Genomic DNA, 27416 nt, shown 5'->3' with positions numbered 1-27416 from the left:
CCGTGTCTTTGAACCGAATTAAACCAAACTTACACACATTGTTAAGTAGGTATTGAAGATGGTTTCCGTATAGTTTGAATACCTATTGGTAGATAGGTCCTCGAGATATAGGTCAAAACGTGGACCCGGGTAACCTTTGGTTGTGTATGTACAATATGGGTATCAAATGAAAGCTGTTGGTGAATGCTTTAGTACAGAGTATTTTTCATGCCGCTCCGTGACTGGGGTCTCGAGATAGAGACCAAAACGGGTAACCTTTGGTTGTGTATGTACAGTATGGGTATCAAATGAAAGCTGTTGATAAGTGTTTTAATACGGGGTAATTTTCATACCTATTGATGACTAGGGTCTCGAAATATATGCCAAAACGTGAACCCGCCGTGTCTTTGAACCGAATTAAATCAAACTTACGCACATTGTTAAGGAGGTATTGAAGATGGTTTCCGTATTGTTTGGATACCTATTGGTAGAAAGGGTCTCGAGATATAGGTCAAAACGTTGACCCGGGTAACCTTCGGATGTGTATGTACAATATGGGTGTCAAATGGAAGCTGTTGGTGAATGCTTTAGTTCAGAGTATTTCCATCCGCTCCGTGACTAGGGTCTCGAGATAGAGACTAAAACGTGGACCCTAGAATGTGTTTGTACAATATGGATATCAAATGAAAGCTCTTGATAAGTGCTTTAATACGGGGTAATTTTCATACTTATTGATGACTAGGGTCTCGAAATATATGCCAAAACGTGGACCCGCCGTGTCTTTGAACCGAATTAAACCAAACTTACACACATTGTTAAGTAGGTATTGAAGATGATTTCCGTATAGTTTGAATATCTATTGGCAGATAAGTCCTCGAGATATAGGTCAAAACTTGGACCCGGGTAACCTTTGGTTGTGTATGTACAATATGGGTATCAAATGAAAGCTGGTGGTGAATGCTTTAGTACAGAGTATTTTTCATGCCGCTCCGTGACTGGGGTCTCGAGATATAGGTCAAAACGTGGACCCGGGTAACCTTTGGTTGTGTATGTACAGTATGGGTATCAAATGAAAGCTGTTGATAAGTGCTTCAATAGGGGGTAATTTTCGTACCTATTGATGACTAGGGTCTCGAAATATATGCCAAAACGTGGACTCGCCGTGTCTTTGAACCGAATTAAACCAAACTTACGCACATTGTTAAGTAAGTATTGAAAATGGGTTTCGTAAAGTTTGGTTGTAATTCGGAGCACTGGCAACGGGTACAGCGTTCGTTTGAACCAGCCATAATGTCGCTTACTTTTTTAACGCTTGGGGCGGAACTGAACTGTCAAATTGACAGTGTGAGTTACAATGTGTCAATATTTCTTTCTGATTTGGATGCCATAAGGAAAAAACGTAAGTGCAATTGTTTGTGAATTTTTTTGGAGTGGATTTTGGAACAGTGAATAATTTCTTACGAAATTTGAGAATTTAATGTGAAATCCGATTGAAATTATGTGTTCGTGGAAAAAAAATTTTTTTTCGGTTTTTTTTTTTGAAAAATATAAATGGATAATGGTTAAAAAAGCTTGAATGCTTAATAAAACATATAAATTGAAACGAAAAATTCATGGATGATAGGGAAAAAAGACGATTGTTTATTCGATCTTCTTTTTTCCTGATTTTCAATTTATATTTTATATTTACTCAAAAACAAATAGAAAAACAAAAAATATTGTTTATGCCAAAGCGCTTGAATAAAGAATAAAGAAATACATAATACGAAAATCATATATTTTCTTTTCTAAACCATATCTATTCTATTTTAGTGTGCCCAGCGAAGGGGGCCGGGTTTGTTAGTATACTTATATATATGTATTATAATTGGCGCGTACACCCTTTTTGGGTGTTTGGCTGAGGTCCTCCTCCTATTTGTGGCGTGCGTCTTGATGTTGTTCCACAAATGGAAGGACCTACAGTTTCAAATCAACTCCGAACGGCAGATATTTTTTATCAGGAGCTTTTTTATGGCATGGCAGAAATACACTCCGAGATTTTCCCTTGCCTGCCGAGGGGCGACCGCTTTTAGAAACAACTTTTTCTTCATTTTGGTCTTTCACCGAGATTCTGGATTCGAGCCCGAACACTTACCCAAGGGGTAATTATAATACTTGTATAATAATTGAGTAATATCAAAATATAATCTTTTGCCAGGCATTTTGAAAACATAATATTTAAATTTGAAGTCCGAATAAAGCACAAATGTTGGACTGAATGATAAAACGAAAGCACCAAAGTGATAATTGCAAAGAAGAGATAACGGTAAATCAAAGTTGATCACGCAACACACAGAGAACGTTAATGTATAGAGAAGTCTCAATGACAGGAACGTGTGGAATTTCGAGGGGTACTCGTTTCGCGAAAACTAATCACCCCAGACACATTTTTCACCAAAAGTTAATAGCAGGGGACTGAATTATGTAAATTTAGCAGCAGTCGATAAGAATTTGTTGGTGATTAGAAGCAAAGAATGTTAAATAGCTTTTTAGTGTGACCTATATATTTGAATTTTTTCCACATCATCCAAAATTATATACATACATATGTCTGTCTGGTCATTACCAGGCACACAGGAAGATGGCATATGCAAATTTAAATTTAAACAGTATTACGAAATTTGTGAACAGCAAAAAATATTACGATTCCCTAAAACTTCTCAAGTATGCACAGTAACCTTCAAATATGTGCAGGAACCTTAAAATACTCTGATTTCAGAGTAAGTTTCTAACCTTGCCGATATATGCATATGTTTTTGTGCACTTTTTATCAATTGAAGAACTACATACGTAAAGTAATATACTAATTAACTATTTACTTACTATCAGAGAACATAAAATAATTGTTTCGAAATTTTCTTTTAGTATTGTAATGTCCGACATAGAATATGTTTATAAGCTACTTGTGTGGTTTTCTGCAATTTACTGTATGCTCATGTGCGCACTTGACACACAGCAGCTGCGGTTGTCGAACATATAGAAGACATACATACATATATACGGAGCCGCGGGCACTCGACTTGACAAAAATTCAAGATTTACCAAGTATTGGCAAATAATTCACAGCGAAATATTCTAATATTGACTATTTTCGAACGGTGGAGAAAATTGGCATATGGGTGGCTCGTTTTATGAATGAAAATACTTTGCTCGTAGAAATATGAGCTCGAATTTATCGATAAACTTTTTGATGATGAGTTTTTGTTGTACAGTACAATGGTTGAACCTGTTCAGCGCCGCCGCGACTATTTCAGGCTGTTCAGCAGTATGATGGCCGCTACGGCTGCGCCTATTAATGCATTTTGTGCTTGTAGTCGCTAAGCATAGAATTTTAGCTTTAAACGACATACGAATTTAGAGGAATGAAGTGAGTACCCTGCGTGTGCGGTTGTATGTACATGCATATGTGTATATTAATAAGCATTGTTTTGCTTGAAGTTCAGAACACAAATATGTACGTACATAGGCAAGGCCATGATTCTAGTTGCCATAGTATAGCATATGTATAAAAAATTCACATATTTAAATTTGCATATGCAATATGAGAATTGTTGTAGCATTTGTTAGGAAGGAGTTCGATCATTCGGATATTATTCTGTAATTATTGCATGAAATATGATAAGGCGATGCTCGTACGGTAGGTCATGTTACTACAGTGCATACATATGTAACACCATAATAATTGAAGATGCAATTGAACTTTTGCACAAACATAACTATATGTATATATATTGATATACATATACATACATATATTCATATATATTCGGCCGCCGTAGCCGAATGGCTTGGTGCGTGACTACCATTCGGAATTCACAGGTAGAACGTCGGTTCGAATCTCGGTGAAAACACCAAAATTCAAAAAAAAAAAACATTTTTCTAATAGCGGTCGCCCCTCGGCAGGCAATGGCAAACCTCCAAGTGTATTTCTGCCATGAAAAAGCTCCTCATAAAAATATCTGCCGTTCGGAGTCGGCTTGAAACTGTAGGTCCCTCCATTTGTGGAACAACATCAAGACGCACACCACAAATAGGAGGAGGAGCTCAGCCAAACACCCAAAAAGGGTGTACGCGCCAATTATATATACGTATATACATATATTCATCAATATACCAATATGCTCTTTGAATTCTTGTCTAAAATTAATTTCGAGTCGAAAAATTATTGAAAATTTTCATCAAATTTGTATGAAGTTTTAAGTTTTCTAAAACGCATACAACAAAATGTGAGGTCGTTTTATAATGTATTTTGTTTAAATTCTTCGTTTTAAATTAAATCAACACACATTGAAGTTACTTTGATTTTAAATGTTGGCGCATAGTTCAAACTTTTTTCAATTATTTAGTTTGTTTGAAAGTATAAATTGAATTAAATTACGTCTATCAAGGGAATATAAAAATGCACAAGCAAATTCCTTGCAAAATGCCGTCGGCATTCGTCAATTTGATTTCATACAGAAACCAAAAACTGAGCAGAGCCAATGTACTTGTACATAATTCACTGTAATCAGCTCTGTTAAGAAATGTCCCGCTGTCGAGTTGAGCGAGGTGAGAAGTCTTCGCGGTCAGACTTCATTTTTGAGAATTCAAACTATTCGTAGCCCGTGAGACTTCGCTATACATTAACGTTCTCTGCAACACATCCTAAGGAAATTGAAAAAAGGAAAATGTAAAAACAGTTTACTGTGTGTGTCGAAATAGTGTGTTATTTGTGTTTTTTTGCTTTATTGTTGTTTTTCCAAAGAATTCGAAGTTTTTTTTATTAATTCCCTTTAAGTGCTGTGAATAATTAAGAATCAGTACAAAATAGTAGTCAAATAGTGATATTTTTTGCTATTGAAATCGAAAATTTGAAATTCGTTTTTATATCAAGACTTATTCTTCACATACTGTACATGTGTGTTTATATATGTACTATTGTGGGTAAAAAGTAAGGTGAATTTATTTGTCAAACTTCACGGGATTAAAATTTCGCTCTAGTTATTTTTTCCATGAGTTGGCAGCACTGTTAGTAACATCTGGGCCAACTTTAATGTGAATGTCATTATCAGTGCATTTTTCAATTTTTACAATGTCTGATTTGATTGAGCAGAGAAGTGCCATCAAATTTTGTTTGCGGAATGAAATTTCGGCTGCGAAACCGTTTAGCATGTTGCAGAAGGCATTTGGTGATTCGACCATGTCGTAGAAAAATGTTTATAAGTGGTACAAAGGCTTCAAAGAGGGTCGAGAGCGTGTTGATGGCTTGGAGCGCTCCAGACGATCATCGACGTCAACTGATGACCAACACGTCAATAAAGTGAAGGAGTTAATGCTCAAAAATCGTCGGTTGACTGTTAAAGACCTTACTGATATGATAGGAATATTAGAAGGATCTGTGAAAACCGGTGCATTTTGAAAGACCATTTGGGCCTACGAAAAGTCAAATCTCGTTTGGTACCGAAAACTCTCAATATCTTGGAAAAAAGTCCTCGCGTTGATGTGTGTGAAAGAATGCTTTCAGACTATCAGGATAAGCTCAAATGCATCATTACGGAAGATGAGACTTGGATTTAAGCTTACGACCCTGAAACAACCGACCAGTCAAGCGAATATCCTGCTAAAGGCGAGGCCAGACCGAAAAGAGCACGTCAAAGTCGTTCAAAAATAAAGGTCATGATGACAGTTTTTTCCGATTTTCGTGGTGCATTATGCGTCGTTTACGTGAAGCAATTCGTCTAAAAAGACCAGAATTATGGGCCAACAACTCTTGATTTTTGCATCACGATAATGCACCGTCTCACACTGCACTCGGTTTTCGTGACCATTTTGCCAAAAATTCCACGCATATCGTTCCGCAACCCCCGTATTCGCCTGATTTGGTTCCATGGGACTTCTGGCTATTCCCAAAACTCAAGAGACCGCTCCAGGGAACGCGTTTCGAGTCGATTGAGGAAATAAAAGCTGAATCGAAGAAGGTGCTGATGGCAATACCGGAAATGGACTACGAGTATTTGGCATGTTTCGGGGATTGGAAAAATCGTTGGCATAAGTGTATTTCATCGAGTGGGGATTATTTTGAAGGGTATGAAATTGATTTACAAGAATAAATCAAGATTTTTCATTTTACAACCAAATTCACCTTACTTTTTGCCCACAGTACATATGAATATGTAAGATCATCTAACTCTAGTTGGAGCATAGCTCTAATGGTAATGTATGGTAAAATTATCTATGTATTGTAGTTTTATGCGACTTAAATATTTAAGTTAAATAACTATAGAATATTTTATATAAAAATCCTTCAAAAATCAAGGATAGACAAATCAAAATTTTGCCATAACATCAGATATGCTAAATTTGTGCGTACATACAAATGAGTAGACATATGTATGTACATCTGTATGTATGTATGTTCACTGTACGCTTACACAATGCTTGCGCAATGTGATCGTGACTCTATGTTATTACTTACTCAATCATACCCTTATCCCTAACGAACGGAAGTAAGTGACGAAGAGGACGTTGGGGAAATATAGGAATTCTTTAATTCGCTGCTCAGTCATTGTTGGCACTCATCGCTAACCGGAAGTAAACGAAAATTTTGTGTTTGAAGGGGGCATGCTTGTGTGTATGTGGGGAAATGAAAAAGTAGTTCGGAATTTTATCAAGTCGCTTGACTAGTGTATTTCGCGTTTCACTTTTACTTGTTGCCGTTCGGTAAAAGATCCACACAAAAATATTCTAAGTATATTGCATTTTGTAAAATAGAATATATTGTTTTGAATAAAAATATACTGGTTGTGCTTGGTACTGCTCAGCTCTAGTGCATAGAAAACAGAGTGAATGCAGATATAAATTAAAACCTCTAATTGAAGTCATCGATTTACTAATGTGCAGATCAGATAATGTGGTTTTTTAACGCCATTTATTACATACAATCTGTCATTTATAAATAACATTCCGTATTACTTCCAGTTACAATTTAAAAAACTATATTGAGTAAGAATTCCCAGTGGAATTCATTACATAATTCTAAACATTGTTTAACAAGAAACATGCTATATAATTTTATTAATTTTACACCTTAAAACATTGTATTAAAGGAAAAGGCATCCATTTATTTTTATCTATGCGAAGGCACACATGTGCCGCACCTTAGACAGAAATCTATGCAGGGTTTCTAAGTTCGATTTCAAAGGTGAAACCCTGAAATCCGAAGGTCCATATTGGTTTGAGTATTGCCTGGTATATAAGCACTTAATTGTCTAGTGACAACACCGTTTTTTTGCCTAGGTAACCAATACAATGAGCGTAGCTTAAGTCCGAGTTGCTTCCGCTTTAAAAATATGTGAGATCGCCTTGTAAGACGCCTGTCTAGCTGATCTGCACTGACTTCGAATTACCATGACCAAAAAACGGCAATCCAGATTACGAAAATATATAAAAATAACCTTATATTCATTTGCATTTGAAACATATGAAATTACTGCTCAGCATATATCAAATCACTATTTACTGAAATAAATTACAAATTAAGTGGTAAAAATAGTTTTTGATTAATATAGGATGGGCCATGTAAAATTTGCTTTTTGAATCGGCTATAAAAAAAACTAATCAATATTTTTTCAAACTTTTTTTTTTTATTTTGAAGATTGAACATTGCCATTTATGAATGAAAAATAATATTGTACAAATGACTGACACGACTGGCTTTACAGTAGGCCTTTCGATCAACCCAATTTTTAAGCACATTGTTTGGGCTCCAATTTCATGAATGGCAACTTCGATTTCGTATTTTAAAGCATCAATCGTCTCTGGATGATTCGCATAGCATTTGTCCTTAACGGCTCCCCACAAAAAATAGTCCAACGGGCTTAAATCACAGCTCCGAGGTGGCCAATTGATATCGGAATTCAAAAACGGTAGCCAAAAGTTCGAGTGTAACTTTGGCAGTGTGACAAGTTCCACTGTCCTGTTGAAACCAAATGACGTCCATGTCATCCTCTTCAATTTTTGGAAACAAAATCTCGTTGAGCATGTCACGGTAACGCTCGCCATTTACTGTAACCTTGGCTCCTCGCTCATTTTCGAAAAAAAAAATGGCCCGATGATGCCGCCAGACCAAAAACCGCAACAAACAGTGGCTCGTTGTGGATGCATTTGCTCCTGTACAGTAACGTGTGGATTTTCTGAGCCACAAATCCGACAATTTTGCTTATTGACGTAGCCACCGATGTGAAAATGAGCTTCATCAGAAAAGATGATTTTTCGGTAAAAATGCTCATCTTCGGTCAAACGATTTTCTGCCCATTGAGCGAACCGAAAACGCAGTGGATGGCCTTAGGCTTCAGTTCTTGCACCAATTGAACTTTGTAAGCCTTCATACCGAGGTCTCTATGCAAAATTCTCCTCAAAGAAGTGCGTGAAATGTTCAATTCTTGAAAATGATAACGAGTTGAGGTTGTTGGATGTTCACGCACATATTCGGCTACAGCAGCAATGTTTTCGGGTGTACGCACTGTAGGAGCACGTTCACGTGTTGTTTTATCCACTAACGATCCACTTTCACGAACACGATTAACAAATTGATCCACAAACTGTCTTGTTGGCAAATCTTTTTTTTGGAATTTGTTTTTCCAAATATCTCACAGTTCGAGTAGAAGACTCACCACTTAGGAAATAGGTTTTCAATATTTCCCAATTTCGTTCAAGCGTATAGCGTCCCATTTCGTAAATGTCAAACCTTTAAGTAAATTGTGAACACATTTGGCATGTCATTTGTGTTACCATCCTCAAAAAAATAGGTGGTTCAAAAAGCAAACGCTATATGGCCCACCCTGTAAAGTATATCTTAGTTTTTTTCACAATTTTGTAAGTGTGTTACACGATATCAAAGTTCGTCTCCTCTGTTGACATCTTGTTTAATAGGGATTGCAAAAATCCCATAAAACTTCATAACAAACCTTGGAAATACCTATTAAATTGTTCGCTTATTGCTTTATATACATTTTACGCAGAGACTCGTGTGCGTAAAAAGACACTGAAGACTAGCTCCTATTTGTTTTTGCTTTGTGAACAAAAAATGTTTGCTAATAATTTTTTTATCGTCTTCTTCTTTAAAAAAATAAATTGGCTCCCAAAATAATTTGTCTAATTTCTCCAAAAATTGTATGATGAAAAAATGGAAACTGTACCCTGCACCTTATATGAAAGCTATGGTAAAAAATATCCTGTTACCCGAAAAATATTTAAAAATAACTCGAGCAAAACTTCATCTCTTATTCTATTCCAAAAAAATTCTTGCCCTTTGGTTGTCACTTTATAGCTTGACTTCTGAAAGAAAGTGAAAACACCTCATTTTACCATCAGTTTAAAGGCTATAGAAGAAGTTTTTTCCCTTTTTTTGCCTTCTTGCGTTTTGCTGCATTCCGAGCAATATTTGGTAGTCAAAAAAGGTGGCATATCCTTTTCGTTACCCCAATGTTCTGTCTAAATGTAATAAGTTCATGTTTCTAGATACTCAATTCCAATTCACTGGATTTCAATGAAGATTTATATAATGGCCGGCCAACATTTATCATAATTTATGACCTCAAGACCGTTTACAAATAAAAAGCATGTAGAGCTCACTATCAAAAATATAGCCATCTACTTATAACTTTTCTTGGCAAGTTTCACTAAATAAAGGGTATTTCAAAGATGAGGCCTCGATATCAGTGGTAAATAACTCCGTCTAACTTTTGTTTATGTCATCTTCGACACCTGTCAAGTAGACAGATGTACAATTTTACGCGATGGAACAACACGTCAATAATACATTAAGAAATAGCCAGTACAAAACATTTAACAGAAAACAATGATCTATTACAAAAACGCCCCTTCAACCACAGTGAAAAATATACCCTATACTAGGAAACTACAATATTAACCGATACACAAATGATCCCAACATACTTCGAAAATTTCTAGAAAAAACTAAAAAATATTGTGAACTCACTCAAAAAATAAAACGAATATTTAAACAAAATTCTGTAAAAACAATCCCATTTGTAATTTCAGCAACCAGATTACTCCACAAAATATTTAGTAAAAGGTTAAAGGAACTCAACATCGAACTAAATATTCATTACACGATACAAAAAGCAGTAATTTAAATAATAGGGAAACACTGACATAAATGTCAATAAAATAATACAAAACATAACATTTTACAAAAAAATAGCATACACACAAGACTTTCTAATAATCCCACCAACAAAATACCAAATAACGAGCTTCTGGAAAAACATATATGTTATATGGTCAATGTCTGGTCTACATAATGACTCAGTTATATCGATTCGCCAAGAGAAACACCTCAACAGAGGATCTAATTAGCATCATCCATAAAACCCACGATTGGAAATGCTCAGAGATAGACAGCATACAAAATTTCTGGTACAAAAAATTTACCTCGACGCATCATCTTCTAGCTCTAGCAATTAACAAATTGATACAGGGTTTGATTGAAAAGTAATGAGCCATATATTTTTTAAGCAATTAAACCTTTTGCCTTATACAACTAATATTCTTCAAAAGAGGACCCTTGAGCGTCAATACACCGCTGGTAGCGGTCCTTCCACTGTAGGAAACATTTTTAAAACTCATCCGGCGGAATCGCGTTCAATTCAGCTGTCACAGTTTTTTGGATCGCCTCGATGGAGTCGAAACGCCTCCCCTTTAGCTTTCTTTTCAGGCGCGGGAACAAGAAGTCCGAAGGGGACAGGTCTGGGCTGTAGGGCCAATGCAGAGGTGAGAGGAAGGAGGTGTGCGCCAGCGCATTGTCGTGATGAAGGGTCCAATTGTTGACGAGGTCGGGCCAAACCCGGGCGACGCGGTTTTTCAGCCGAAGGAGCACTTCTTTGTAAAATGCCGCGTTTACAGTGCTTCCTGGAGATACACACTGTTTAGCTTTACGCAAAATTTGATCGAGGAACGTTGCTCCAATGATCGCTGCATTTTCGCCACTGCAAAATCCTAACACACTTTTAAAACTGCTTTCACGCGCCGAGCGATGTTGACTGCACCGCTGTTGCCAGCGAACTGGGACCGGTTTCTAGTGGAAGAGGAAGGTCCAACGATCATTTTCCCCCTCCAGCCCTCCAACGAAGTCCCATGTCCACTCATGGGTAATGCGCAGGCCAGAGCACCTCCGAAAGTGGCCCCAGCCATTGGGCTCTGGGCTCCTAATATTTTCTGCGCTTTTCTGAGAAATATTGTGTGCAGTTCCCCTTTAATAACTGTCAGGGGGATGCTGATGACCGGGTAGGAGATCACTGAGGCCAATTCAGTCCCCTTCCAGGCAAGCTCATCAGCAATTTCATTTCCCTTTATGTTCCTATGTCTTGGAACCCAAATCAGAGAAATGTTACCTGTACTTCCAAAAGATTTGATCTCGTCCTAACAGGAGTTCACTAATTTCGTTCTGCACCATGGCGTTGTCCGATCCTTATCGCGGCTTGTCTATCGGAGAAAATGTTAATATCTCCCACGCTCCCGCGTTCCTTAAGCATTTTGCATGCCTGCAAGATCGCAAAGACTTCTGCTTGCTAGCAGTATTCGGCAGTTTAAAATAGATACATAAACGGGCTTACTTAGAGAAAACCCCTGCTCCGACTCCCGATACCGTCAGTGAAGACAGAGGTGCAAGCTTCGGTAGAGATTTTCCCCTCTATCCAATCCTGCCTATTAGGAAATATTGCCCTAACACGACCCCAGTCCTTTGCACCCTCCCCAGTTTAGTGATATTATAGTGAAGAAGAAATATACACATTTAGGAGTGGAAATAGCACCTCAGATGAATTTTAAAAAACATGTTGAAAATAGAACAGCTGCAGCAAAAAATGGTATTAATGCTTAGTGGACTTGTCTTTTAAAAAAGAAAGAAATTTCAATTGAAGCTAAATGGAAACTTTTTCTCAAGTTTGTCGTGCAATACAATCATACACAGCACAGGTGTGGGGTTTTGGGTGGTTTGAAGAAGTTGATATATTCCAAGAGTATTTTGTAAAGCGAATTCTGAAGCTACCATGACATATGCATACATACATATTTTTTTGGAAACCGGTATGCAAGAAAATCATTTGTTCACTTTAGAACTGTTCCTTAAGTATGTATATGCACAGAATTTTGTGTATGAACTCAGAAAGTTGTTATAAAGAAAGAATTATTCTGGATTAGAGATCTCAAGAATTTGTTTAGTAAAAACGATGTAATTTGGCGAATAGATAATATACAATCAACAAGTAGGATATTTTAGGAATTAGATTGGTCAAAAAGTCTGGTTTATTTTAAAAAATATATCATAGAATCAAGCGGATAATGAGGGCTAGAGGTGACATGGTAATTATAAATAACAACAGATTTGACACAGAAAATAAAACTTGCTCAATGTGTAATTTAGGCGCGCTTGAAAACATAGCACATTTCCTGGCGCGCTGTCCCATATTAAGAGAATATAGAAGTCTTTTTCGGAAAATTTACCTTAAATGATTAACAACTGATTGAGATTCTCAATGGGAAAAATGATCATTGGGATAAGCTTTTGCGTTTCATTAAATATGCCTCTAGATACAGAGATTACTTAATAAAAGAGTTTAACTGGTTTTAAAAACCGTAAACCGAATAATTGTTTTGCACGAAGAATAAATCGACAGACGGCCCATGCCATCGTCATTAAATTATTGTAAATTTTTTTTTTTTCTCTTAATATTACCACAAGTAAATTTTAAAATAGGTATATTCTATTTTTATTTGCAATAAATACTACTACTATTACTTGCCTTCTTTACCCGATTTTCTTTGTGTAGCTTAAAATAGAGTTTGGAGTCAAGTATCACTCGAAGATACCTAACTTGCGATGAGAGCGGGGGAACGTGGTTGTTTAATTTGGGAAGTTGAAAGGGTGGAAGTTTATATTTTCTGGTAAATAGCACCATCTCCGTTTTGTCAGAGTTGACTCGGAGGTCGCAAGTGGCAGCCCAGCGACTTAGTACAGCCAGAGACCTTGCCAAAATCTCAACCATGACTGAAGGAAACGGTATCGATGTCATCAGGACCAAGTCATCGGCGTATGCTACTACCTTAACCCTACCCTTATATAGCATTATCAAAATTTCGTCAATAGAAACTAGCCAAAGTAGGGGCGAAAGAACACCACCCTGCGGCGTCGGCCTGTGAACGAATATAGTTACTTTAGCTCCTCTTGCGACCGCATTAACTTCCCTGCAGCCAAGCAGGGACGAGATCCAGAGATTGATAGGTTTTTCCACCTCTAGTCTATCTAACGCAGTGACAATTGACTCTGCCCTGATATCTTTGAAGGCCCCCAAAGTGAATTGTTTGCCTTCCAGAGATTTTTCCACAGTCCCTACGACCTCGTGTTAGGCTGATTCCGTGGATTTCCTTTTCTGGTAAGCATGTTGCGCTGGAGATAATTTGGATTCGATGTGCTCTCGGATATGACAATCAATCAATTTTTCAAACACCTTTAGGATAAATGAGGTAAGACTTATAGACCTAAAGTCCTTGGCCGAGTCGTGACCCCTCCTCCCTGCCTTGGGTATGACAACCCTTGTTTTCTTCCAGTTGGCCGGGACGTGATTAAGAGCGATACACGCCAAGTAGATTTCTTGCAGGACAGGAACCACCGAGGTACTTGTTTTCTGAAGCATCACAGACAAGATATCGTCAGAACCAGGAGATTTAAAAGGTTAAAACCATTAATTGCCCACGTGATTCTGTCAACTGACAGGATAGATTTCAGGGAAACATCGAGTAGCCCTACCTGTCGACTTGTGTCGAAAATGTCACGGGGGAAGAGTTGCGTTTCGCATATTTAATGGCTTTTTTGTATTCATTCAAAATTACACCGTAATTTTCAAAGTTTTTAGTTTGGTAGCGCTCGTTAAAACCCTCCTAATCTTATTTTTCAAGTCGGTTGGCGTCTTGCTCCACCAGCGATGAAGGTCCTTCTGGCTAAAAGATACTGAACAAGCCACTTTGAAGACCATCTGATGGGATCGCTGCAAGTGTTCCACCTGCTTGTCCAGTTGATCAGTGGATGATTGGAAAAAGTTCGCCTGTTCAATTTATTATTGAACACCCTATTGAACAGAGACCAGTCGGTTCTTTAAGGGTTCCTGTGGGGAGATATGGTTTCCCGTGCGAAATTGATTTCGGAAAGGATGAACCTGTGATCCGAAAATGAATTTTTCTGAGAAACAATCCAATTATCAACCCTAATGGCAGGCGAATTAGTCGTTTGATGATTCCAATGCTGGAAATACAAATGTGGGTGTGTTACCCGTATTCCAAATAATGAGACTACGGCTAATAATGAAATCAAAAAGAGACTCACCTCGATAATTTATCTCGCTGCTTCCCCAAATGGTATATCTCGCATTGGCGTCGCAGCCGATGAGGATGGCCTTATTAAGGGGTCGGGCCATCTGGAATGCCGAAAAAAAGGGTTTTTTGTGGGGTTTTTTTGAAGAAAGAAAAACAACTCAGCTCATTAATATTTTGCGTATATTTGGACAAACATATAAGATGTATTTCGTATTTTTTTTCACTTCAAAAACTAGCTAAATGATGAAGTTATCCCGGGTGCCACCATCAAGTCTTTTTCTTAATTATTAGTGTTTTTTGTCTTCAATAAACCTCGAAAATAACCAAAAAACTTTTAAAAAATATTTTTGTTTGCCTTTAAAAGCTGAAAATCGATTTTTGGAGGTAATTTTCGCGATATTCTATCAATAATATCAGTCCAAACAGTTAGTTTCTACTATTTATAGAGGTTCACATAGAATGGTACCTAAAAAGCTACAATTTCAAAAACATGGTTTTGAGATAAAGCGCTTTGAAATTTTCGGAATACGATAAGTTATGTACAGAACACTTACAACAATGAATGGCTAATCAGCTACTCCTGGACCATAAAGACATCCTTCCGCCTTCTCGAGAAGCTCATTCTGTTGAGTTTTTTCTGCCCTTCGAGCAGTTCGAGCTTTTTGAAGTGAAAACTTCTTTAGAATCGGTGGGAGTGATTTGAGAAAAAGTGAAACGAAAAAAGCGACACTCTTGGCTACGAATAATACATATAAACGTAGCGACGAACTAAATAACTTTTAGGCCAGCGCCGACAGCATGGCGCGATAGCCGAGCGGCTAGCAATGTGAGCTTCCGATCCAAAATTCTTGGTTCGAATCACAAGAAAAAAAATTTTTTTATACGGTTATTTTATTTTATTTTATGATATGTTTATGAGGAGCTTTTTTTCATGGCAGAAATACACCCGGTGTTCGAACTGACGTTCTCTCTGTGAATTCTGAATAGTAGTCACGCACCAACCCATTCGGCTACGGCGTTTGTTTAATTTTACTGATGCAAAAATGAGGAAAAATATATGAATAAAGTTTGCTTACTGTTTACACATTTTCCAAAGGTGACGGAGAACCAAAACAAAAAGTCGATTTTCAGACAAATACGAGTGCATATGTGTAATTGTGTTAGAGTTTCGGTCACACCCCAGCAAAACCTGCGTGCATATGTGTTTGTAACATTCAAAAAAATGTAATTGTGTTAGAGTTTCGGTCACGCAGGTTTTGCTGGGGACGCTCATAATAGTAACCGCGTGTGTATTTTTATATTCGTAAATATTTTGATTTTTAAATATTTACCGCAATTATGCCGAAAAATAATACAGAAAAGTGTCGTGAGTATCGACAGAAAAAAAAAATCAATAAATAGCATCACGGAATTCATTCACGAAAATTTAATAAAGTATACACCAGAAGTATCGCGGATACTTAGAAAAGATTACAATAAAGTTCCAATGATTTTAAGTGGCGATTTTAACGTAAATTTTGCATTGGACACAGCGGTTCCTTAAATTGACGTTCTCAATACAACATTCAATTTAAAAATGTGTAACAATCGCACTGAATCGACAACACGATCAAAAACAAACATTGACGCGGTATTTCAAAGATATGTTGACAACTTCGAAACCAAAGCATTTGTATCATATTTTATCTATCATAAGCCACTCGTATCATTTGTTGAAATTGAAAACATTGAGGATGAATAATAATAAAATGAAGAAAATAAAATATGAACTTTATAGCAATATTATAATGAACCTATAATTATCCCGCTCCTAATGCTGCTTTCGTCTTATTCTCTCTCAGTTTGTTTTACGGAAGGTTTCACTTCTATCGCGTCTAACCGTTAGACTGGTATTTTTTTAGTGCAATCGCTGTGACGTTGCTCTGCGCGTTCGATTCAGTTTTCATCCGTTTTGTCGGCAAAAATTTTGCACTGTTGTCCGATTTTAAAGTCAAATAGTCTCATCAACGTCAAAACAGCCGTGTAACCTTCGTTAAAAAAGCTTACAGTAATAAACGCAGCAATTTGGACAACTTCAACTGAATTTAAATGTTTTGGAGCTATACGCCACACTGTGGCGTTAAAAGATTCATTGGCATTTTGAGTGTGTCCGCCTATACACCGTACCAGGACATCGTCTTTCGAAAGATCTTCATAGATCAGAAGAATGTGCTTTTCCACATCTGGTCTTATAACGTACGGCGGGTGGGTGAAAGTTGCTAGCTTTCGCATAGCTTTAGCTCTTTGCCATTCACACTAGCTTTCAGCGCCCGCAGGACAACTTCCATGTTTAGGATTCTTGTCTGTCGAAGTGAAATGGTACAGAGTTGCCATAATTGCCTTTTTCATATCTCTGACAGAGTTGACATGGCTAATCCGTAATATATTGTCAGTTTTTTGATGAGCACATCTGTGAGTCTTCTTTTCCCGCCGAGTTTTTCTTTCTTCTTAATGTTGCGAAGACGAGTGCCCATTCTTTTTTGAACGTGACCCACACATTCACTTTTTACAACGGGTGATTCACCATCATAAGTTTTATTTTTTACGATACTTTAAAAAAGTTTTAGAATCACCGTCACCAATGTAGTTGACGTATTTCACTCCGAATTTTTCTATCGAACTCGCAAACATTTCATTAATAGAATCTACTTCCATTTTGCCTGCTGTTCCTTGGTGATTTGAAGTGCAGTTTTCTTTGTGCTGTTCATGCCATTCTTGATACTCGTCAGTTTCTTCTCTGGATTTCCAATTCATAGAAACTTGACAAAAAGAACTTTTCACTATCAGGCCTATGACTTACCACTGTAGTAACCAATTAGCGTTGTAATTGAGTGATATGTTGGGATGTTTTGGTATTGCCATCAGTAGCAGCGTAGATTAGATCTTCAGAAAATGATTTAGCAGTTCTTACAACATTTTTGCTATTTTTTGCAGGATATTTCGTTGATATGATTATACTATAAAAACTGATGAGTTCCTCTGGGACGTCGCATTCTCCATTTATTAAAATATCGCATGTTAAATATTCCGACAATCGTTTAGGCTTTATATTGCGTATGTATTTTCGCAAAATTAATATAGCGCGATCCGAAATATCTTCTTCTTCCAATATATCCAAATCAGTTTTGATAAGCACTCCTCTATAAGGTTTAACAATTTTCTTCGCATTCATTGTAACTATGTTAATATATTTAGGATAATTCTTCAATATCTTGTTTTCAAATCTATATGCATCTACTTGTCACAATTTTGTGGGATCAAGATTGGCGATGGAAGCGGCTCAAACTCAAAAAATAAGAATTTTTTTTGTACAATATTCTCGGAAATGAAATTGCACACTTCTGCGAAGGCTGTTTTATATATTTCCCGAGTAATATGCCATTCGGTCTTTTCCATATTCGCTTTTTTTTCGTGCCTTCTGAGTATTTGTAAAATTTAACTTACAAATTTTATGATTTAGGATGACTTCATTTGTCGAACTCAACTCCGTGATTCTATTAATCAATCAATTGCTCATCTTCTATTTCGTGGCAATAATGAGTAATGTGTTAACGCCGTCTGCGGTAACACATGTCTGCAGTTGTTGCGGCCATTGTATTTTTTGCGTTTTTTTTTTGCGCAAAATGCATGTATATTCTCTCGACTTTTCGGCAGAATCTGATTCTTCTAGACTTGATACCTCAGTTACTTCAGTGTCAGCTTCATGTGCTTCTTCGCGAGGAGCACTTGTAGCTTCAGCAAATATAGCTTCAGCGCTACATCCACTTGTTCTCGCCTCTTCAGTTACACTATAACAATATAATTTTTATTATAAGTAATATAATTTTCATAATTTGATTAAATTTTCATAATAAAATAATTTTCATCACTCTTCCAAAGTTGGACTTTGAACGTAAAAAAGGGCCGAGCGATCTATACCTGCCTCTCCATATCTATCTCTCTCTTTCTGTCTCCTTCTATCATTACTCACTATGTAGTTTCTGAATTCTATATTTAGCTAGAGGGCAAAGGGCCTTGTAACCGTTCAACGTTAGATATATTTTTCCGACGGAGCCAACAATGCCGAAATTCAAAGTATTAAATGCATATACATTATTTATTAATGTATGTAATAACTAATTAAAATTTACTTACTCAGCTGCTGCAGAAATGGATGTAGATTCTACATATTTCCGATATTTCGGCGGTAGTGCAGTAAATGTTCGATAGCACCTTGAGTGATATCGTTGAAAATCACTGATGTTAGTCGGCATTACTCATTGCTAAAATATTTTCTTTGCGAATTTCTAAAATAATTTTACACTTTTCCATTGTCTCTGCAGTGAAAATATTCAGTTTTTCGGTTTTTTTGCTGCAAAATACGCAAAATGGTTGAATTGACGCCATGGTATTTTCGGAATATTCCACGTGTCAGCTGTATAAGAATGTCGGTATAAACTGTTCAAACTGGCAATAATATCGTGTTGATGTTGAATGAACAAAGCCGGAAAGCAGCTGTCCTTTTCTAGAGAAGCACAGGGCACAGGGCTGTATTTATAAAATGTCTAGTAGGTCCCGTAGGGAAAAATATATATCATACATGAATTATATAGTATATAGTGTTATCTATTGTATAATATACAAGCATATTTTCGCTAAATTAATAAAAGACTGTTTGAAAATTTGAAATATTATAGTATTAATAAATAAAAATGGAAAAATAATCGTCAGCTGATTGTCCGTTGGGGGAAAAGACGTCAGTCGAAGCATTGAAAATTCCGCGCGCCGCCGAGATGTATGAAAGCAATGATACATTCTTGCTTCGGCTGACGGTCTTTCCACCGCTATAAACGCAGCTGACCATCATTATTATATATTATTATATATAGCATCCCACGCACGTACCCACCCCTACTGGATCAGCTGACGATAGATTTCGTCACCCCATTGGATGGCGTCTGCCTTAGGTATTAAAATCAGTATGCATGAAATGATGAGGTCAAAATGACCTCTGGCTCCCGGACTATATTGTGATACCACCAGAAACCGAGCCTGCTGCAAGAAGCACATTGTTGAAAAATGACAGTAAAGCTAACGTTGATTTGGTTTTAGCTATACACCTAATTCTGTTTTTACACGGTAGATTGGTTCCAGAAAAATCCGGGTAACAAAAAACCGTTTAAAAAAAGACATTGATCGTATGTAAAAATAGGTGATTGGTTCCTAATCTCTAAAACCTATTAAAATTAGTGAAAAACAAAAATTTGTTTAGGAACAAGTATTCATGTTTATTTAATTCAATCACATATACAAAGTCTATTTTTACAAGCATAGTTATTAAGGATAATAAATATAGCACTCTAGTCTTAAAAATAATGTGAATTAAATGTATGGCAAGTTCAGGAACTAAAAATAATTATGTTAACGAAAAGAATAGGTTATTCAATTTTTAAGGTAAAAAAATTAAAAAAAATAAGTGATAATCATAAATACAGGAACATAAATTTAATTGCTGCCATCATCAGTTACTTGCATTCGCTTGCATTGAACGCGTATACAATCACTATCAAAGCTGGAATAATTTAGAACTGGACTTTCTCTTGCTCGTTCAGCATCTACATTTTTAACAATGAACTCTGTTATGAGTCGTTGTTCGCCAATTCTTGATACCTCTTTGTATAATTCTTTGTAACGAGCCATACAAGAATTCAGCTCACGTTGGAATTTGCTGCTCTTTCGACATTGGGATCATTTGTGATGAAATGGTGTCGTAATTTCCTTGCAAGTTGAAACCCTTCTTGAACTAAATTTGCAATTAATTTTACAGGTTCTTCACTACCACTGCTCTCTATAGAATCAGCATTCTGGGAGGCAAAATGTAATATTTTCTCTTCGCTAAGAACTTTATCAGTCATCAGTTCATCAGTTCATCAATGTCATCGTATACCAAGTCCTACCCAGCAACTGCGTGGGCCAAATCAATTATATTAGAATATTTTTTTGTATTTGGGCGCACAGGATTTTTACTTTTTGCACATTCTGGCCAAATTGCTGTTGTTGTTGTAACAGCTTAAACATTCCTCATATTTCAATAGGGGGGAATGCTGCTGGAGTGACAGTCCTTGGCCGGATATAAATCCGGGTCGTTTCGGTAACGTAGAACCGACTGTCGTGGAAACGGTTGTTGTTGTAACAGCATAAACATTCTTCATATTTACATAGGGGGAGTGCTGCTGGAGTGACAGTCCTTGGCCGGATATAAATCCGGTTCGTTTCGGTAACGTAGAACCGACTGTCGTGGAATGGCCGATTTTGGCCAAATTGCTCTCCAACATCCGTTTAAGCTTCTTCTTCTTCTTAGGTGGCCATAACAACCCGTTACCGAGTTACGGCCGACCTCACAAGCTCTCTCCAGGCGCCTCTGCCCCGCGCGCGCCTTCTCCAATTCTGTACACCAAGCGAGCATAGGGTTTCTTCCACATGGTCTTTCCACCGGAGAAATGGTCTTCCTCTGCGTCGGCTCCCTTGAACTTCGCCCTCGAACACCTTCTTTGCTGGAGCTTCTTCATCCATACGCACGACATGCAACTGGCAGGGGACAGCAACTGGCAGAGCAGATAGACGACTCGTTGAGCACCTGAAGTCCTGTAACCTCACCTCTGGGGTGAGTAAGCTCTGGTCCACCGTTAGGTCTCTGTCGAACCCGACGAAGCACAACGACAAGGTGGATATCACCTTCAACGGTTGCACTTCGTCGGACCCGAAGAGATGCGCGAACTGTTTTAGCCGGCTTTTCATACTGCATCCTCCGGGCGACAGAACCAAACGTCGTGCTACCAGAAGGCTGCACAAACTGACGAACGACAGTGCGCCACTTACTTTCTCCTGTGATGAGGTTCAGGGGGCCATCAACAAATCAAAAACATCAAAAACCATTGGCCCTGACGGATTAAACGCGCTGATGCTGAAGCATCTGGGACCCCTGGGAGCAGGATTCCTCACAAGGGTCTTCAATCTGTCCCTGGCCACTCTCATCATCCCTGACAAGTGGAAAGCAGGGAGAGTGGTCCCACTACTAAAACCTGGGAAACCCGCCAACCAAGGTGAATCTTATCGTCCGATAACTCTCCTTTCCCCAGTAGTGAAGACACTTGAAGCCCTCCTATTCCCACTCTTCACGAAACACCTGGCCCCGGCCCCAGCCCCAGCCCCACATCAGCACGGCTTCCGACGAGTGCATAGCACCACCACTGCACTCGCCGCCATAAACGCCCAGTTAAACCGCGGGCTTAACCAAAACCGTCCCTGCGAGAGGGCTGTTCTAGTAACGTTGGACCTGAAGAAGGCTTTCGATATAGTCAGCCATTCCACGCTACTAGATGATATTTATCAGTCGACACTCCCGCCAGGGCTGAAGAGGTGGTCCGCAAACTACCTGAGCGGTCGTCACTCGTCAGTGATTTTTCGAGATCAAACATCAAAGCAGAGGAAGATTAAGCAAGGTGTACCGCAGGGTGGTGTCTTTTCTCCCTTGCTATTCAACTTCTACATCTCGCAGCTCCCCCAACCACCAGCGGGAGTTTCCCTGATCTCATACGCTGACGACTGCACGATAATGGCATCGGGCAATGACATTGATGGCCTGTGTTCCAAAGTGAACAACTACCTCACCGACCTTTCTCGCTTTTTCACTGCCCTCTTTACCAAACATATGGCCGGCATGTGAAGGTACCCCGCACGACACTAACCACTTCTTCACATGCTCCCTCAAACCGTCAATGTCGGCGTAGAGCTCATACAGCTCGTGGTTCATTCTTGAACGGTAGTCTTCGCCAACGCGCACAGGACCGATGATCTTATGAAGAACTTTTCTCTCGAACTCCCCAAGAGCGGCTGCATCGCTTTGTGACACTACCTATGCCTCTGCGCCATAAAGCAACACGGGTATGATGAGCGTCTGGCTCATCTTAATTGCTTACTTAGCCCATAGTAACACCTATTAGCAAGAGTGATTCTCCGTTTGATCTCCAGGCTGATATCGTTGTTTCTGTTAACGGCGGTGCCAAGATAAATAAATTCTGGCACAACTTCGAAAGTATAGTTGTCCGCAATGACGTGCGTTCCTACACGCCGTGTGTTCCGCGTTGTAGACAGCATATACTTCGTTTTACTCTCGTTCACCACCAGACCCACTCGTGATGATTCCCTCTCGATAGCAGAAAACGCAGCCGTGACATCTCGCTTACAGCGGCCGATAATGTCAATGTCATCGGCGTACGCAAGGAGCTGGACACATTTGTAGAAAATAGTGCCATTACGATGCACACCTGCTTTTCGGAGCACCCCTTCCATCACTAAGTTGAAGAGGTTGCATGACAGTGGATCGCCTTGTCTGAAACCTCGAACGGTACTGAATGGTTTGGAGAGGTTATTTCCTACCTTGACGGAGCTGATTGTGTTGCTCAACGTCATTCTGCAAAGCCGTATGAGCTTCGCTGGTATACCGAACTCAGACATGGTGGCGTACAGGCAATCCCTTATCGGGCTATCGAACGCAGCTTTATAGTCGACAAAGAGATGATGGGTGTCGACTTGCTTTTCATGGGTCTTTTCCAGGATTTGGCGTAATGTGAAAATCTGGTCGATGGTGGACTTACCACTTCTGAAGCCGCACTGATAAGGCCCGATCAGTGTGTTGGAAAACGGCTTAAGTCTTCCACATAGGACGCTAGACAGGACCTTGTAAGCGATGGTTAGAAGACTGATGCCCCGGTAGTTGGTGCAGATCGTCGGGTTACCCTTCTTCAGTACAGGACAAAGGACACTGAGATTCCAATCGCCGGGCATGCTTTCTGCTAGCCATATTTTGCATATGAGCTGATGCATGCTCCCTATCAGCACATCGCCGCCACTCTTGAACAATTCAGCGGGCAAGCTGTCAGCGCCAGCCGCTTTGTTATTCTTGAGCCGTTGAATGGCAACTCTGACTTCGGCATGACTAGGTAGTGGAACGTCCAAATTATCGTCGATTGGCGATATCGGGTCATCTTCTACTGGGTCGGAATTGTGTGCGTCATCGCCAGCAAGTAAATTGCAGAAGTGTTCCCTCCATATGCACAGTGTGGACTGTGTATTATCCATAACCAGATTTCCGTTTTTATCTCTGCAGGCTGATGCTCCGGTCTTGAAAACTTGTGTCAGACTCTTGACTTGTTGATAGAATTTTCGAGCATCATTCCTGCCCCTGTACTCCTGTAGCAGCTCACGCTCACGCTTCTCCTGCTCTCGTTTCTTGCATCTGAAGAGGGGCCTCTCTTCCGATCTCTTTTCCCTGTAGTTATCTCGTTCACCCGGCGGGTGCTCAGCAGCTATCCAGGATGGCCAAGGAAAAGACAGGATCAAATCCAGGGGGCTGTGTGTCGACTTGGATAAAGCAAGTGACAAGGATAGATCCCTGGAGTTTGCCATGTTAAACCCAGTCAAGGCCGTTGCCTTGTATTGCTAAATTCCATACATCCCTCCGTTTAAGCTTAATGTTCGTAAATCTAATAATGCTAAAGCAGCATGTTTAATGCAATCTTTAATAGAAAACTTTTTCCAAGTATTAATTACTGTAAGAGTTTTATCCTTATCCAAAGTGTCCAAAATGTACTGGAATGTTCTTTTGATGTAATAAGTTTTAAATGTTGTGATAATAAGTTGGTCCAGTGATTGGATTAGGGATGTGGTACTCGGTGGCAGGAACAAGACTTGTATATTTTCGTGTTCCAACTGAGGATGCCCGGGTGCATTGTCTACCAACAGAAGAACCTTAATTTCTAACCCTTTTTCATTCATATATTTTCTAGTTTCTGGTACAAAATGCACCATCGGCTATTATTTTTTTAAGTTTTAGTGGAAATTCTTTGGCAGCTTTCTGATCTCTAGAAGCAATCACGCCCTTGATTTTTATGTTATGAAGCGCATGCCTTTGGATAAATCCCGTTAAACATCCTGTGCTTGCAGAAAATACGTAGCTTTTCTCATGAGTTGATTGTATGGATGTAGACGGTTTCTCGTCTTTTATCATTTTATAAAACCCTAATGCTTGCTGTTTGATATTGTTTCCGTCTACGGGAATTTGTTTTTGTGCATTGTCCTTAAGCCATATTATGAGTGCTTTTTCCATTTTTTCTTTAGTAGCATCTCTAGTGTATGATGAAGACTTAACCGATAGTTTCGTTCCAGAAATCACCGATTGCCTAATTGAAATTTCATTTTTTTGTATAGCTCCTATTGGGGCTTCATTTAAACCGAACATTTTGCCAAGAAATGTTGAACCTTCTCCATTTCGAAGGCGATCTAAAATTTCGTTTTGGTTTCCAAAGAAATTGCTTTACGTTTTAGTTTTGTATTTGACATTTTCTTTTAGGGATACATAAAATTTCACAAAATTAAAAAATATAAATAACTGAATAAATATTAATTTTGTTTTGCTTACCTTTTATCTTAATTCGTTAAATTTAATGTAACGTTGGAAAAACAAATTTGCCAATAAAAAATTTCTTTACCAAACACGTCTGATTGCGTTGATAATTCACAAAATACTAACACGTTTCAATTGCTCTGACCAGTAAATTTGCTTGTATGCACAAAACGGGAGTTCCCCTAAATTTAACGCTACTGAAGCAGCTAATGCTAAAGAAGTTGACTGAAGGCGAAGATGTGAAAGAGTATATTCCGAAATTTTTTGATGCCGTGCACAAATTGGAGAGTATGAGCGTTGAGATAAATAGAGATCTTTTTTCAATTATGCTGCTATACAGCTTGCCGTCTACTTGTGAGAATTTTCGTTCATTTCGAGTCACGCGATTCACTTCCACCCGCTGAAGTGCTTAAAGTAAAAATAATTGAAGAGAGCGAAGCACGTCAGCAATCAGCAGCACAGTAAAAGCAATGGCTGCAAAGTCACGTGTAAATAGTCGTAAACAAAATAAAAAATAAATAAGATGTTTCAAGTGTGGTGTACTAGGGCACAAGATCAGCGCATGCCCTTCAAAGAATGAAGGCGGTAGCAATTCCAAGAGTTTGGCATATAGTGTTGACGATACGTATGTTGGATTAATTTCTGGGATAACAAACGGGACATTTAGTGTGAGTACTAAACGATTAAAGCGCGGATGGGTGTTAGACAGTGGATGCACGGCGCACCTGTGTGGTGATGAATATAACGATGGAAAATACGTCAAAGCGAAGCTCAATTTGTTAAGTCAGGCTTGTGCAGATTTTAAAGGCAAAGGCGTGGTGATGTTGTCAGTGTCAAGTGAAAATGGTCAGTGGCATATTGAGTTGTTTGTGCCCGAGTTGCGTATGAATTTAATTTCCGTGGCAAAAATTACCGACAAAGGACACAGAGTGACATTTTTCAAAAAAGGTGCTTATGTGTGTAATACAATGGCATTACAACTTTGATTGCTGATCGCATGGGCGATTTATACTTTGCCCCTGAAGACAGTGAGTGCGCTGCTACTCAAACGAAGTGCTCCGAACTCTAGAAGTGGCACTGTCGTTTGGGTCATCTAAACGCGGCAGATTTATCAAGGTTGATGCATGCTGGTGTGGTTCCTTTTATCAGATTTTGGCGACGTTAAGCAATTGTCACAGTACAAAGTATGTGTGGCCGGTAAAATGTCTGTACTTCCCCTTAATAAGGGCATAGTACCTTGTTCAATGCCTTTGAATATAGTGCATTCGGACATTGTTGGATCGTTTAGGGTACAGTCATTTTCTAAAGAAGATATTTCCTTCATAAATAGTGATTTTGATAAGTATCTTTCAGTTTTGGGCATTGCACATCGACTGAGCATCCCTCGTACATCTGAGCAAAACGGTATTGCAGAGAGGATGGACAGGACATTACTAGACATGACTAGATATTTTTTGTTGCAATCCGGTCTGCGTCGAAGTTTTTGGTCAGAAGCTGAGGCGACTGCTTGTCATATAAGGAACAGATGCCCATCGAGAGGTAAAAAGGGAAGACGCTTTAAGAGTGTTTGAACAAAGTAAAACCCAATGTGAAGTACTAGGACACTTGGATCTAAGGTGATGATACTAGATAAAGTAGCTACAAAAAGTAAACTTGTTCCCAGATCATTTGAAGGCGTGTTTGTGGGATGTGCACGAGATAAGAAGGGTTATCGGGTATGGTTGTCAAAGGAGCATTCAATTATTTGCGCGCATGATGTCAGGTTTATAAATGAACAACAACTGGTTTCAAGCAACTGGTTCTGTCGAGGATAAAAAGTAGACAGGTAGATCTAAAACTGGACGTTGTTTGTTCTACACTGTTGAGAATATTGCTGTTGTAGCGCAAGGTGTTGCTGAGCAACCTTCAACATCGATATCTCGACGTTCTCAACAATTAGGCATTCATAAATCGACTTTTTGGCGGATTTTACATGTAGACGTGCTCATGGTGGACATTTAAATCATGCCATTTTTCACTTATAATTGTCAAAAGCCGTATTTTGAAAAAAAAAAACTGTTAAACCAGAAAGAATTGAAATTTGTACATGATTTATTTTAAAACATCTAGGCGCGTCTTTTGAAAGACCCTTTACAAAACAAAACTTAATACTAACCTTTTGTAAATTTTTGTTTCAATTAAACATGTTGCAACTTCTAACTGAATCAATATAAATCAAAAAATTTTTGCAGAACATTGGGTTACTCATGACATTTTTAGAACGTGGATTCCTAATTGAATTTCGGTATACTGATATGGTACATGAAAAATTTTCAAAAATAAAACTAAGATTGATTTTGCGTGAGCGTAAGCTCCAAGCCTTCTAATAATTTAACTAATAAACCACACAATAATTTTTTGCAGCGATTTTCTTCAATGTGTGATAAAATAAATCGTGTTTCAGCAGGTACTTTTAATTATATAAATTAACATAACAAAACTATACTTTAGTTATCAGTTGTGCTTATTTATAAAATTTTAATATTTAGAATCTTTCAAATTTCCT

The 27416-nt window shown here is 38.4% G+C and overlaps 1 protein-coding gene across 9 annotated transcripts in view; it reads left to right on the top strand.

Moving 5' to 3' along the window:
* Nucleotides 1–27416, top strand: part of LOC129249814 (polyamine-transporting ATPase 13A3) — a 226877-nt gene that overhangs the window by 142965 nt on the left and 56496 nt on the right. The window contains exon 1 of one of the 9 annotated variants that reach the window (XM_054889467.1): nucleotides 27297–27317. The exons of the other annotated variants lie outside the window; for them this stretch is intronic. The gene's annotated coding sequence lies outside the window, so the exon portion shown is untranslated. Of the gene's footprint in view, nucleotides 1–27296; nucleotides 27318–27416 lie in introns of those variants that run through there. 9 annotated transcript variants of the gene reach the window in all.

Source organism: Anastrepha obliqua, chromosome 6 (genome assembly GCF_027943255.1).
Source record: "Anastrepha obliqua isolate idAnaObli1 chromosome 6, idAnaObli1_1.0, whole genome shotgun sequence".
NCBI classification, from domain to species: domain Eukaryota; kingdom Metazoa; phylum Arthropoda; class Insecta; order Diptera; family Tephritidae; genus Anastrepha; species Anastrepha obliqua.
The sequence above is the reverse complement of the archived record's forward strand: the minus strand, read 5'-3'. Positions and strand labels throughout refer to the sequence as shown.